Genomic DNA, 16,764 nt, shown 5'->3' on the forward strand with positions numbered 1-16,764 from the left:
AGGGTGCAATAACAATAATGACCACACGATGGAGCTATTTTACAAACAGGGTGCAATAACAATAATGACCACATGATGGAGCTATTTTACAAACAGGGTGCAATAACAATAATGACCACATGATGGAGCTATTTTACAAACAGGGTGCAATACCAATAATGACCACACGATGGGACTATTTTACAAACAGGGTGCAATACCAATAATGACCACACGATGGAGATATTTTACAAACAGGGTGCAATAACAATAATGACCACACGATAGGACTATTTTACAAACAGGGTGCAATAACAATAATGGCCACACGATGGAGCTATTTTACAAACAGGGTGCAATAACAATAATGACCACATGATGGAGCTATTTTACAAACAGTGTTAAAACAGACTTTTTATGTTTTAAAACATCGCGAAAGCAAATCGACCTAGTTTCAGAACCATGTAGACGGCTGAAAACTAGTTTTGGTAAACAATAACACGTAGAACTCATAGAACGCAAGCCCGAGTTAGCACACAGATGATTCAATACCACAAATTATAATAGAACGCAGAAATGATATCAGATGGGTAGAACAGAACCACAACCGCGATGTAATGAAAGCATATGGAAAAAACGATGGGGGAAAACATTTCTTTCTCTGAAACATATTTGTTGTTGAGCATAGAAAAACATTGTAGCATGCAGGGGCTAAACACCGGGGGCGCCCATTAAGGAAGGCCTCGTCTTTTCATAATAAAAGTCATGGAGTAACGCGATGTGGAAAAGCACAGAATTATAATTGTGTTTTTTCTGAAACATAGACCAAAACTGGATGGCGCTCAGATTTATGTGATTAGAGTTCAATAACCAAGAACTTATATGATATGATATACCATCTTTTGACAAAACAGTTTTCACTGTAGATTAATATCATAACAACTATGGAAATAATATAACAATAGAGATTTTAAAATATGAAGCATGGAATAGCAGACAAATCAGTTTAAAACAGCAAACATTAGATAGAAATAACAGATAAAGCCATCTGATAAAAATAACAGATTAAACCAAGCAACAGCAACCAGTAGATAAAAATATCAAATCAAGCCAATAGATAAAAATAACCAATAAAGGTGTCAATAGCATAGAAATCAGTTAAAACAGCAAACATTAGATACAAATAACAAAGCCAACTGATAAAAATAACAGATTAAACCAGCAACAGCAACCAGCAGATAAAAATATCAAATAAAGCCAATAGATAAAAATAGCGGATTAAACCAAGCAACAGCAGCCAGCAGATAAAAATAGCAGATAAAACAATTAAAAACAGCAGATTAAACCCAGCAACAACAACCAGCAGATAAAAATATCAAATAAAGCCAATAGATAAAAATAGCGGAAAATAGCAGATAAAACAATTAAAAACAGCAGATTAAACCCAGCAACAGCAGCCAGCATATAAAAATAGCAGATAAAGCCAGACAAAACAATTAAAAACAGCAGACAGCATGTAAAATAGATTAGTTAAAACAGTAATGAATTATTGCTAATGTATAAAAAAACAAAGTTATAGATAAAATAGAATAGTTAAAAAAATCATTGTATAAAAACAGCAGATTAATATAAAACACTTACTTTTTTGCATCTTGGCAAGATGTGTAGAGAAGAAGAGAGTTGGCAGAACTGATGGTTTGGCTCAAAGCCAAACGTTTATTTATAGGTCTGTATTATCTGTAGAAAAAAACATACTTTCGCCACGAGATGGAGCTATTGTACAAGGAATAAATTTTTGCCCGGGAAATGCTTTATCACGAGTCAGGATGAGCAGAGCCTAAACAAAGCGCAATAATTTATTTTGACCTGTCAAACGGACAGCAAAAATGTCAGGCAACAGTGTTTTTTAAAACAAATGGCTAACATATTCAACCGTGTGTAGCAGAGATATCAACCTTATGGCCGATTCAGCGAAAACATACCGCAAAGTCAGCATGAAAAGTGAAAAACAGGACATAGACTAACTAACTAACTAGCTATAATTTATTTCAACCTGTCGAACCATCCGCAAAAATGTCCAGCATCCGTGTTTAAACAGATGTCTGTCAGAAAAACAGAAAACACAACCCCGGCTGTGTACCAGAGATAATGATTGTTTTACAAAGGCGCTTACATCAGCGTTAAGTCACGAAATAGTTGTATGAATATTGTATTTTATATTGAGTATGTTTTTCAACTTTAGTTAGCGTGAGATACCCCTTTTCTCACTTTCACTGAGGAGCTAAAGGGATCCGAACTCAGCCAGAGAGAACGCGCGCATCATGCACGCGCACCACTCTGAGTGCCTTGGCGAGCTCGTACAGGAAAAAACAGTGTTTTGTTTTACCAGTTTTAATAATGTATTGAACTTAAAAAACATTATTACGACTTTTATAAAAATATCATTTAAACTTTGAAATAAATTTAGCCCAAACACAATGTCCCATTCTGATCGCTGATTCAGAGAGAGAGAGAGAGAGAGAGAGAGAGACCAACAGATGGAGCTGTGAGCCCGTTTCATACATAGTATGGACGGCTTCTTCAACTCTATAAATAATGTCAGATGGATTTTTATTCTTTTATTAATCTAAAACTGAATGAATTAGTTTTAGTAAGCTTTTTATTTTTTAAAAGAACAGTATGTTTTTCAACCTTAGTAAATTATTTTATACTCATTTTGCGTTTATACTTTTTAAAGAACAGTATGTTTTCAACTTTTGTGTGTGTGTGTGTGTGTGTGTGTGTGTGTGTGTGTGTGTGTGTGTGTGTGTGTGTGTGTGTGTGTGTGTGTTAGACATCACACTGATTTCCATAACCTGTATGTTGTTTTTCTTCAGTGCTCTATAAACATTTAACTGCTTGTATAATTGTTTTTCTATGGTTGTGTGACACACTTACACAGTCTTTTTCTTCTCACTTTTTCAAAGGGGGCTCACAATGGCCTCTGGAATGCGGAGGAGATGCTGACACATATATCCTATATATATATCAGCGTTTTCAAACTTTCTGTCAGAACCAAATGATCTAGGGCTAGCTAGGACAATAGGGCTAATCATAACAACATATGCCGGAAAGACACCGGAAAGCCAACCTGTCAAAACACATGATCGATGGGATAGGAAGGGTCAATAGGTTGAAACTAACTGTCAAAACACATGATCGAAGGGGTAGGCAGGGTCAATAGGTCAATTCATAACAATACAGACCGGAAGGTCAACGGAGGGGGAGGGTCAAAGGTTAATGACAACCGGAAGCCATCAATCATTTTGACACTTGCCATAGCATAAGGACTACTCTTGACAGTGAATCTGACTGAGGTCTCGAGTTGATCACTGAGAGTAAGCTGACATCTCCACTCTCTGTTGTCATCTTCATTCAGGAGTGTTGTAGTCAGAGTGAGGATACAGTGATATTGATCTGATGATGATAATATCTGATATCTGGAGTCTGTCTTCAGATCAACACCAGCCTGATTCACCCACAACAGCTCAACTCCCTCAAAACGGACCCAATCATCACAGGAGAGTCTATAATATGTATACAACTGACAGGAGAGAGTCACAGAGCGGCCTGGACTGATCTCAGTCTGTGAGGATGAAGATGATGATGAAGATGATGATGATGATGGAGACACTGAAACTGAACACAAGACACAGATCACAGACTCTTCAATCATCATCTGAGTTTAAAGGGAGAATCTGCCCTTTTTAAATTGACCACATAATCATAAACTTACCATGAAGAACAAACAGAAAAACAAAAGATTCAGGTCCTTGTTGTTCTCCATTCACATATTGTCTGCATCTGTATAATCCATAATCTTCTCCTGTGACGTTCTTGATGTTCAGAGAGCAGTCAGACTCCAGACTCAGTCTCTCATGTCTCTCTGTGTCTTTATTCTTTATCCCTCCAGTAATCAGTTTAACTCCTGAACGACTGAATCTGTTAGAGTAGGTCCATGTAGTTGATTTGCAGTCAGAAAGAGCTTTATTACAGGACAGAGAGACATTTTCACCAGAACTGATGAACACAGTAACTCCACTGGTTCCTGAAACACAATTAAAAAACAGAAGATTCAAATACAGTCTTTTATTTCTCATTTAATGCAAACCACACACTCTCCAGAATAAACTATTAGTCTTTATCAGAGAGCTGATCAAATCACTGACACACTCTTAATATGAAGATAATTCTTCATCATCAGATGTTTGAGTGACACTATGTCCAGTATCAGGAATAATACAGTATGATCTGTGTGTATCAATACACAACTCTGAGATCACAACGTGAATGTGTGCAAGAATAAACTGAGCATGTTCAAATGAACTCTTTCCAGACTAATTCCACTAAATGTCTTTAGAGAAAATACAGATTTCTTTACCTGTGAGAAGTGAAGAGAGAATGATCAGTCCCAGCAGACACAGATCACACTTATCAGCCATTTTCTGTTTCTGTCAGTCTTCCTCTTCATTATATATAGTTATAGCTCTTCCTCTTCATTATATATAGTTACAGCTCGTCCTTTAGACATCATCAGCTCCTCCTGTGGTTATTAACTTCCTCTCATCTGACAGCCTGAGATGAAACTCTGAGAAGTGTTGCTGAGTGGATTTCAGTGCAAATGTATTTTTCATTATTGCTCATGTAGCAAGTGGCTCGATTCTTAGCGACTACACCAGCTCGAAATAACGAGGAAACACTATCTTTAACTAAATAAAGACACACGAGTAAGTTCCACTTAGAGAGGGCAAGAGGCGTGAGTTCCCGTTCAAAAAAATGTTTTTTTATTAAAGCTAAAATAGTTGGACAACAATCATTTAAAACTGGAAGTGACCAATCAAATCAGTTATTGGTTGAATGAAACAGAAAAAAAAGAAACACACATAACCGGAAACAGAGATAGATGAGCTACATGTGTTCAACGTGTCTCAAGTACCAGTATTTGTGTGAAAACAATTGAGAAAAACTGTAATACTTCAAATGAACTGAGGAGGGCAGCAATATGCCATTGTCGTGTCTAGTCTGCCGCAAATATCAACAGAAGAAGAAGAGTTTGAAGAAGATCTCATCACTGACTAACAAAGACTTTCACACATTCAGATCAAATTCAAGCTTGAAGACGCAACTGGTGTGAACATTAACTATTTAAATGATGTTGATGTAAAATATCAACTTTGAAGTTGTAAAATGTAATTATTGTGTTTCAGCTTATTTGATGGAATTGATGCTAAGATTTACATGATTTGTGTTGAACAATTATTTGAGCTTGAAAGGTGTGCTTTCAACATTTATAATTGAATGTCAAGGCATTTGATTTAGTTGATTATAGTAAATAATATGGTGATGGTGAATGAGATGTTAAATGTTAGTTTTATATAATATTTTTTATATTAATGTATATTTGTTTTGATCACTTCTGCGACACCTCTGCAAACAGAGGTAAATAAAAACAGTAAAGCTCAATGAGTCGTCCTCTTGCGTCCCTCAAGTTTTGAATGCCATCTGGAAAATTTGACAATTATAATTGTTAAAATATATTTAACAATAAAAAACAACAACTCTATTAGAGAGAACATTTACTGATATACATTTTGGGGGAAATTAATGCATAGGAAGCGTTGTATTTATCATGGAAATTAGAAATACAGACACAGAGGGAAAAGGGTAATGTGGTCAAAATGCTGTAAAATGTCTCCAATGTTATCATGTTCATATAAACTTTAAAACTCAGAACTACAACACACACACACACACACACACACACACACATGAAAGAGTGTGAATCAGCCGAGTCGGATTATCCTCAGAGAAAAGCTCTTCTTCACGTTATTACACGGCACAGCTCTTTAAAACACTCCTACACACTCCCCACCATCATCTAACTACACAAATACCATCTATCTAGCTGTAGCTGGGATGTTTTCGGGTTAGTTCAGTCTGTCTCCACTGGAGGGCGCTCCAGGTCACATGTTGTTTGGCTGATTCCTCACCCATTAAATGCAATGTTGCGTACGGACATAAATAGAACTGGTCTCTGGAGTGCGAGGAAATTAACTTAACTAGATCGAGACAAACTTTAAGTTGGCCTGAGAAAGCTTGGACCAGAAAGTTTGAAGTTAAAAAGTTGCTAAGGTATTTCTAGTGGGTTGCTAAGGTGTTCTGGGTGGTTGCTAGGCGGTTGCTAGGGTGTTCTGGGTGGTTGCTATTGTGTTGCTAGGCGGTTGCTAGGGTATTCTGGGCGCTAGCACGTAGGGGTGGGCGATATGAGCTAAAATTCATATCACGATATTTTTCACTTTTCAGACGATATCGATATTATATTGCGATATGAGAAAAAAAAATGGAATCACAATTTAGTACACCTCAAAATACAGGCAAAATATGTATTTTAATCTTATGTACTTAGAAAAAGGTGAGAGATTTCATTGGACATAGACCTGAACAATCTTTTTTTATTGTGCCATTGTTTTTATCAAAAAGTGCAAACGTGCAACATGAGGTATAGGCCGGTATGAATTACATTAAATATTACATAACTTGAAATTAAATATCTAATGAACACAGGAGAAGAAAATGAAAGTATTTTGCTACATGGAAAATACAGTAATTACAAACTCAAATATGTTATAACTCTGTAATGGTTTCAAACAAATCTTTTGAAGCCTCAGCTAGTACTAACGACTTTCTTCTATCTTCTTTTTTTTTTTTTTATTGTGCAATTGTTTTGTTTTTTTGTTTTTTTTAAACTGTGCAAACCTGCAACACAATAAATATGATGTAAAATTAAATAAAATACTGTATTTAAAGTATACAGGAGATAAAGAAAATTACTACATGAAAAATAGGGTCATCAATACAAACTTAATTATCAAACTTCAAGCCTCAGCCATCAAGTATCAACTTGAACTTGAACACATCGCATCAACTTCTTCACAAGTTCTGTGCCAGGAACACCAGCCTGTTGACCAGTTCTGGCTTCAGTGCCGCCCTGCTACATGTGACCACATTGCCCCCAGTGCTGAATGCCCTTTCAGAGGGCGAACTTGTGGCAGGGATGCATAAGTACTTCTTTGCCAGACAACTCACACGTGGGAAATTAGATCCATGAAATCGCCACCACTCCAAAGGATCTGTCTCACATGCCATTGCCAGAATGCAGCGGTTTAGCTCTTGCTCGCTGATCTGCTTCTGTGAACATGAGGCATAGGCAGATGCACTGCTGGTCTTCTTAAAGGCTCTTCTTAGGCTTCCTGGCTGATGGTAGTGGATCTGCTGGAGCCGTGGCTGCTTCTCTCTCCCTCTCAGGTTGATCCTCTGCAAGAGATGATGATTCTACCAGGCCAGTGTTCTCCACCAGAAGGTTTTCTATCTCTGAGGCAGCTCTTACCTTAATGTCCTCAAGCTTCTCAGTGGATTTGTACATGGTCTTAAACCTTGGGTCAAGAAAGGTAGCCATGGTGAGTAGCTCATCTGTTGCTGGGTCAGTATACTTGTCATTCAAGTAATCGAGAACCTTAGTCTTGATCTCCTGAGTCAGTTCGGTATCACCCTCTTTTGGATACAAAACCTCTGTATTTAACAGATGGATGACAGGCTTCAAATAGGACACACTCACGTATGCTTCTCCTGACAGGGCATCCGTAAACTCCTGGAGTGGCTTTAGTGCTGCTGTGACTGACTCAAGGACCATGATGTCTTGCCACGTAGGTACAAGGTGCCGTGTCTTTTTGTCTGCTGCCAGGACTTGTGTAATTGCATATTTATGTCAGAGATTTTGAATCCAAACCAGTTCCAGACGACAGAGGAGCCCCCCTTCTTTTTAACCAATTCTTCCTCGTGCTCTTCAACATGACTTTCTGCATGTTTGCTCATCTTGTTCACTTTTGCAGTGCCTATTAATCTCACGAGTTCGCAAACTGCAGTTGCATGTGCTCGCTTTATTGCTGTTGTATGTTTAGGAGGTGGTTTGTGCTCTATTAACTTGGACTGTTACCGTGCTCTCTGTGTTTGATTATTGATGCCTGTGAATCACGCGAGTTGGACACAGTAGAGAAAAATGTTAAATGTTTAGTCCAGCCTCGATTCTGTATCGTCATTAGTAGTGTTAAAAGTTGTAAAGAGTACCAAATTGAACAAAACAATATAACTGCAACATTTTAATTTATGAATTTCTAACGGCGCTATCCACGATATTGCGAAATCTATATCATGGCACAACATAATACCGGTATTCACGTTCATACCGGTATAGCGCCCACCCCTACTAGCAGCGGCTGCATCTGGTGGCCCAGTATTGACTCTCAAATTGAAGAGAAATCTAAGACGTGCTTGTCATGCCATCAAAATCTAAAATCTCCATTCCTCTCACCTTTACGTCCTTGGCCGTGGCCCAGAGCTCCTCAGCAGAGTATTCACATCGACTTCACCGGTCCAGCTGAGGGATGTTCCTGGTGGTTGTCGATGCTCACTCAAAATGGCCAGAAGTTCACGGGACAGACTCCACAACATCATCTAAGACCATTCAAGTACTGAGAGGCTCATTCAGTCGTTATGGTATACCTGAAACTCTGGTAAGCGACAATGGCCCACAGTTTACGTCAGTAGTTGGCTCTTTTCTAAAAGCAAATGGAGAGAAGCCTGTGCGCTCTGCCCCAGTCCGCCTGGCGGAGCGTTTTGTGCCGACATTTAAACATTCTCTGAAATCCTCCAAAGAGCCAGTGTCATTGCAACAGATGCTTTTTTGCTACAGTACAGAAATAGGCCACACAGCACTTGTGTCCTCTCAGACAGGAGCAGAGCTGGGCAATTCGCAACTCTGGAAAAGACGTACGGATCAGATGCTGGACTGTCATCCTGAAATGACCTCAATCATGGACTTTCCATCGCAGACTCCAGATAAAGCTGGACAGGGATGGTCTTCGCCGGTCAGTGAAACAGTATGTGTGCTTCAGACCACGGTGAAACACAGCTCTCGGACGACACCTTCCCAAAGCGTTAGGAGGATTCCTGTCCGGCTCCACAGACCACATAACAGGCTATGCTTATAAAATGTTTAATGTTTGGGTAGTTCAAAAAGAAAGAAAATATATGACCAATGTCATGATTTGTGTTGTATACCTCATAACTGAGTTTACATTCATCTGGAGTGACACCAGTTAATAGTGTTCAGTTACATTAAAAAGTGATCCCATTATTGCCATACTTTAAGATGAATTCCCTGTGTTTCTGTAAGTTTGGAGATATGAAAATGTGATTAAGAGGGGAGAAACTGAGATGTTTTTGGGTTAATGCATTCTCGCCACTGGAGGGCGCTCCAGGTCACGTGTTGTTTGGCTGATGCTGACACAAAGTAATAAAACGGAGAACAAGTTGTTTTCCCTTTACTCGCTGTGTGTGTGTCTGTTCCTTCAAGAAAATATGAATAATCAGTACTATATGATGCAGAGATAATGATAGCCGATATATTTTAGCACCTTTTCTGACTATTACAAAGCATTTGATTGTTTAGAATATGGTTTTATTATGTTGGACGAGGCAGAAACATGACATGTGTCGTATATTTATATATTTAAAAAATATATTTAACAAAATGCTCCTCTCTAGAGTTATTTTTTCTAGCTGACTAACGAGTTTATGGTTTTTCTGAGGTAAATGTGACGTGACATTTACTGACGTCTTTCCACGGTTGAAACACTGATTGAGCGACTCCATGTGACATGATACGGACTTCGATAAGTTGTACTCTATCTTTGACACACTTTCAGATGCTCATTCATGTTTATTTCGTGCTGTAACTGGTGTTATTAAGGCGGAGGAGAAGATCACGCGCTTCTCTTGAGCTGAGCCAGAGCGATCTCACGCCACAGCGCACTTATGGACGTCATTTGAAATCTGAGATTTTGTTTCATATCAATATAACAAAGTACAAATCGTTAGCCTCATAGCATAATTGCCTATGTCCTATTTAAAAAACATTCATGCTACATTCATTCATCATCAGAAAACAGGATGACTAATCGACTCTTGGGATTTAAGAATCGATATCGGTTCGTAAAAATGACAATCGATTAAAATCGAGAAATCTATATTTTTTTACCCAGCCCTAGTGTAGTCAAATATGCACTTTATTCAATAGTGTCCCAATGTGAAGACTGCATCCTTCGAAGGTCCCATTTAAAGGCCGATTGGCCGAATGCAAAGGCTACCCTGATTCAAAAGCAATGCCAAATGCACCCTTATTTTCCCTGTGAAAGGAAGGATACAGAAATGCATCCTCAGCGGCCTATCCTACCCCATAAGTCATTGCGCACCAGAGACGACAGCATTGTTATAAAAAAACAAAAAAAACAAGGAGGCCGAGAGTTCGGTGGTGGATGGCAAATTCACACTTAAATGTAAGTATTATGTTTACACTTACTCAAATAGCTAGCGAAACCACAGTTAAAACCCACAAGTTTTTATTTTATTTTATACTTATAAACTTCCTCTTAACTCCTTCGTCACCATTGCGTGGCTTCATTTCTCAGGTGGTTTGAGGCAGAACTTGTGCTAATATTATTTTAATGACCTATCTGTAATATTTGCACTAGTCTGTCTCACTTGTGTATTATAGGAAACATCACTCACCCTATAAAGCCCACAACAATAAGAAAAGCAGTATAAGGCAATGGGGTTTCACTTCTATGTGTTTTTGTAAGCTATGTCTACAAAGGTTTTAACCACATTTGAGTATCCAGAAATATGATTTCTGAAGTATTGTGTATGCATGTCCTGATGTGTCATATTTTACAGTGTTAATGATGCAGTAATGTTAATATTGCACCCCTGTGTTCATATTTTTCATAAGTACCCTTTTCTGCTTTTTTAGAGCAATTCTGGAGAAAATGGGCAAAAAAAAAAAAAAAAAGTTAGTTAGTTAGTTATAGAACTAGTACTTTATTGTCCAGCCTTAGCTGAAAATTGGTCTTTGGTCTCACAAAATACAATCACAAAACAATTAACAATACACAATATACATCAAAATTAAAATATCCACATCTCTTTCCTCTTATTCAAAAGACTTATTGCATTTGGTACAAAAATTTGTTTATATATTGTTTGGTCACTTTTGGTGTTCTGTAGCGACGACGTGATGGCAATAATCCAAAGACATGATTCAGGAGTGTGTTGTGTCTCTTGCTATATATAGTTAAGGCTTTTCTCTGAACTGCACTTTGATATAACTGTGCGACTGATTTTTGCTTAGATCCTATAATTGTTCCTGCGACTCTTGTAATTCTGTCTAATTTTACTTTATTCACAGATGTAACTCGCCCGAACCACACAGTTATATTATACCCTAAAACACTCTCAATTAAACTAATGTAAACTCTTTGCAGAACATCCTGACTTACAGAAAATTATCTCAATTCCCTTAGCAGATATAGCCTTTGATTTGCTTTCTTACAAATAAGATTCACATTATCAGAGAAATTCAATTTACAGTCAATCATGGTTCCCAAATACTTAAAAGTCTTCACAATTTCAACTGTTTGATCACATAACATTATTCCTGTTACAGGCTCTGAATAATTTAAAATCAACTCTTTTGTTTAACTTACATGTATCAATAAGGAATTTGCTTCACACCATTTTTCTAGTTTCAAAACCTGCTCCTCGTACTCAAAATGTTCACAGTCTTTCCATAAAAGTGCCATATCATCTACATATTTGTATAATTTATAATTCTCATGCTGCACTCTTATACCAGTGGTATAAACAGAAAATGGCCGCTCCTGTTTGCCAGATCTGGGCCACAAGCAGACCATAGCAATGCCACATGTCAGCCAAGAGCAAAGAAATACACCAGATCTGGACCTTATCTGAGCCACAAAACCTGTGTATATTAAATATGGAGTCATCTCAGCCTTAATAAGCCTGTTAACAAGCAGAATCACTGAAGGAAAGAAGAACAGAAAAAGAGACGAGCAGAAACACAAGAACTACAACTGACTTCAGCCACAGCCTCAGATGAAATCAGCTGAAGAGAAAAGAAGACATTAAACCTGTGAAGATCTCAGCAGAGGAGGATTAAACACCTCCACAAACAGCATTACCAGCTTCACTTATTACTAACCAGACTGACTTTATTTCTGTCAGACGTCTACAGACGCTCTTATTGAGAGTTAACAGAGGTTTAACTCTAATGTGTTTCATGTGAAGTCACCATAACAGTGATCGGTGTTTCCATTAGTTGGGCTCTTAACTCTTCTTTTATGGTTTGTCTGTTTTGGCTGCTGTGACGGTGTGTTTGCAGGATCACATCCCACAGAACTGAACAGACTACAGCAACAGGTGATTCCCACGCAACACACACACGCACATACGCCCCCTAGTGGCAACACTGGACGTGCTAGAATGAACTCAATCTACTACATACACTTTAAATTCTTGGCATTAACATTAGATCAACGTTCTTTAAAGCCAATCAGGACACGGTGCGTTTACACCTGTCCACATCAAGAGCCTTCTGTGTCTGGACAACAGATTGGATCTCGCATTCCCCTGGAAAAAAGGATGGCTCCAGTGCAAAGTCGACCTGAAGTGGTGGGTTTTCTTTTAGAAAGAGTTTTCAGTCGAGGGACATTTTACAAATCTGGCAAAATGAGGAGGATGAAGAGGCTGCTAATAATGTGGATAGATGCCGTAATGGAGACGTTACAGAGAAGTGTGTGCATTCTTGTACACCTGAAACACAGCTCTCGGACGACACCTTCCCAAAGCGCTAGGAGTTTTCCCGTCCGGGTCCACAAACCACATAACAGGCTACACTCATAAAATGTTTAAGGTTTGGTTAGTTCAAAAAGAAAGATGACAAATGTCATGATTTGTGTTGTATACCTCATAACTGAGTTTACATTGATCTGGAGTGACACCAACTAATAGTGTTCAGTTACATTAGAAAGTGATCCCGTTATTGCCATACTTTAAGATGAGCTCCTTGTGTTTCTATAAGTTTGGAGATATGAGTTTGGATATAAGTTTGGATAAGTTTGGATATGTGTGTTGAAAATGTGATTAAGAGGGGAGAAACTGAGATGTTTTTGGGTTAATGCATCCTAGCCACTGGAGGGCGCTCCAGGTCACGTGTTGTTTGGCTGATGCTGACAAAGTAATAAAACAAAGAACAAGTTGTTTTCCCTATACTATACTCTTGGTGTTGTCTCTATTCCTACAAGAATATATAAATAATCAGTAGGCTACTATATGATGCAGACATAATGATAGCCTATATATTTTAGCACCTTTTCTGACTATTACAAAGCATTTGATTGTTTAGAATATGATTTTATTATGTTAGAGGCAGAAACACAGTCCTGATATTACACAGTCCAAAACCAGCAATGATATTTTTACTGATGGTCACAATTTGTGACAATTTCATAGAGACAATGGCCTTTATTCATAAAAAGACACATTTTTAAAATGGCCTACTGCCTCTGTTGTTTCGTTGATTTGCATATTAAATGTGAAATTATTACACTATAAAATGTGTGCAATTGCAAGTAATTACAGAAAAAAATAATAACAAAAAAATAACATGTCCAACCGTTTCTGTTAAATTACAACTATTCCCTCTATTTCCATATTCTAGATCAATAATTATTTATTTAAACATGCTATTTTGAGAATGATTATTTTATGACCTATATAGTGTTCACTTTTTTTGGACACTTCTCTTTTTTTCTTACCCATACTGTATTAATCAGTTCTGTGATTCCCCTTTAAACTCTGCCTTGCTCAGTGGTGTTACAGGCCAACATGAACATCAACTTAAAGTGAGTTTTGCAAGATCAGCAACTTCCTTTCCTCGGACTTCCGCATTTGCGCTCTTTCATTTCAAAAGTTGCCGCCGGAAGCAGCGCCGCGACAGCTGATTGGCTGATGTCGCTGCTTGCTTCCTCATATGACCACGTGACTTCTCCTTCCTTTCGTTTGAAAATGACAGGCGCGAGTGACTCGAGATTGACGTTTTCCACGAACAACTTGAATTCTACACTCAACTTCACACGGAATTATTGCGCTGTTCTAGAGAAAGAGCTCATCTGGAAGCACTTTAATAGGAGAAGGAAAGTGTAAAGCTGAGGAACATGAAGCTGGAGTTTGTGAGGGTGAAACACAGATGGAGGAGAAGGTCAGTGTGTGTGTGTGTGTGTGTGTGTGTGTGTGTGTGTGTGTGTGTGTGTGTGTGTTCAGGAAGTGTTCAGGAAGTGCAGAAGCCTGAAGGAAACAGTGGGAATGTGCCATGGATCAGGAGAAGGAATGACAGCAGCTCTCTCTTGATGATTGTAAGTTGTTTTGTTGTTGTTTGCCGCTTGGAAAGTGATGTTAACTAAAATGAACATGAAGAAAACGTGTGTGCGTTCCTTTGCCTTTTTTTAAGAAAGCCTTTTATTTTTTATTTTTGCGGTGTAGGCTAGTTGTTCACCTCTATTTAACAGCGCTTCCTCGGAAGTACAAACACAACAGACGTTTTTTAAATCCTGTCCAATAGTTTAAAGGAAAGGAGTAAACACGGTCACTAGTTGGCTGTGACAGCTGTCAATCAAAATGTGGAGCGCTGTACGTTCCGTCATTGATCAACTTGTTCCTGCTGTGGTTGTTTTAATTCACACCCCTTCTAAAAAAATATACGTTTTTGGTTTAATATATTCTTATACGACTGACTGTCAATGATTTAATTTAATGTTGTTTTATATTTTATTTGTTCATTATTTTGTTGGATTTTGGTTTGTCTTTATTTTATATGTAATTTAAACTCAACATCACTGAGCCCAAAGGCAGCGGCATCATGTCGATAACTAGTTTTGACCAAGTCAAACCAAAATCCAACAAAATAACGAACAAATAAAATATAAAACAACATTAAATTAAATCATTGACAGTCAGTCGTAAGAATATATTAAACCAAAAACGTTCATATTTTTAGAAGGGGTGTGAATCCCTTTGATGACACATTGATGACACATTGATGACACAATGCTTAATCATAAAACAGATGTAACACTACGATGTCCAGCAATCGATTTAAATAGTACATTGATTGAGTTTAAGTGGTCGTTCAATGAGGCCTATTATATGTTGATCCGAGAAAATCAAGTGTGTATGTAAGTGGTCCAGGGGTAGAATTTTTGCCAAGCGTGTCAGAGGCTCTGAGTTCTAATCCGCACTCATATAGTTTTTTTTTTTTTTTTTTCTCATCAAAACCGATTATGTTTTTCAGTGGTTGTATATCAGGCAGGGACACCTTTTTTGTGCTTTTTGTTTTCTAATTGCACTGGAACGAATAGAGAGTCTCTCCACAACGGATTGAAGCGCGCGTCTGAGTGAAGGCTGTGCGCGAGCCAGAGACAAACATAGTATCCGCGCCACTGATCGCAGCGGCAACGAGCACTTTGATCAGTTGATTAAAAAAACAACACATTTCAGCGCTAGATCGCCTCTTATTTAAAAAACGAACGAAATGAATGCTCTGCTAGTTAACTGGAGATGTTTTGTTTGTTTGTATTGGTACATTCGTGCCGCGAGATGTTTCAAAAGTGGTGGGGACAATATCGACCTTAGAAAATAGTGGTGGGGAGGGGACATGTCCCACCCGTCCCACCCGCAAATTACGCCTATGGTGTATGTAATGCGCTTGTGAAGTCGACCTGCCTCGGACATGTATCTACACCAAATAGTAGCTTTTTACTTTTATCTGGGCTTTCAACAAAAGGAAATTCTACACAGGTGCTGATCTACCAACATGCATTTCCATGGCGTTGCCTATAGACGAGCACACACTATCGCAGGTTCACAATCCGGTCCAAACTGTGGCAGTGTTTTTCACGTGTTTTCGTGCTCGTCTATAGTAGGCAACACCATTTGTGTCGAGAACACTTAAGAGTAACCGCACTGTCTCCCTCTTCACCGTATATGGGCTCTGGATACATTTTAAGTGCATCATTCTGTATCCAATCATTTGCCGGATCCCGTGATTTCCTCAGATATAAAGACCAGAGATTCCCTGATTATATGAATGTGAAGCGCTTTGAGTGTAGGCATACAGTAGACATATGAAAGCGGTGTATTTTATAACGGCCTATAATGTTAGCCTGATGGCATGTTGGTAGATTGGCACCTGTAGAGTTTCCTTTTGTTGAAAGCTAAAAGTGAAACGCGCGCGCCGTCATGATGCTGTGCGGCGATGTCAAACAACGGCAAACACACACGCAACTAATACAGACGACTGTTTCTCGAAATGTTTCGACTTTATTCTCGAAATGCTAGATTTTTTTTATTTTTTTTCACAGATTTGTTTTTTCAGGGCTTCCGTACACACCTCTCTATTACGATTATGTGGTTTTGTTTTATTAATACACTACAGTCGCTAGGACTAATCACGAATGATTTAAATCGAGCACCGAAAGTTTGGCCTGAAACAGGTCTCTGGGTTTAGTGGAAAATATATGATACGAATTAAGTAAATATTTGTTGTTTAATGTTACTTCGGAGCTGTTAAATGTCCACAATGGGTTCCTTTCACTATAACTGCGTGGATTATTGCGTATTTGTACACAGGACAGTATCCGCCTAATTCACAACACGTTCATGAATTTGTTCTAATCATCGTTGGTGAATTTAGAGTGTTTCTAAATGGGCGCTTGCACGAGGTTAGTCATTTGCATAAAACACGCCCATGCATCTCCTTATAAGGGCTTTCCGCAC

The 16,764-nt window shown here is 38.3% G+C and overlaps 1 long non-coding RNA gene across 3 annotated transcripts in view; it reads left to right on the forward strand.

The window, feature by feature from the left end:
- The window catches only part of LOC311089435, a 99,772-nt gene that overhangs the window by 68,536 nt on the left and 14,472 nt on the right, over positions 1–16,764 (forward strand). The window contains exon 1 of one of the 3 annotated variants that reach the window (XR_014607690.1): positions 14,005–14,191. The exons of 1 other annotated variant lie outside the window; for it this stretch is intronic. This is a non-coding gene — a long non-coding RNA (uncharacterized lncRNA). One more of the 3 variants, XR_014607691.1, reaches the window with a different exon arrangement.

Source organism: Abramis brama (assembly GCF_963993115.1).
Source record: "Abramis brama genome assembly, chromosome: 1".
Classification (NCBI taxonomy): domain Eukaryota; kingdom Metazoa; phylum Chordata; class Actinopteri; order Cypriniformes; family Leuciscidae; genus Abramis; species Abramis brama.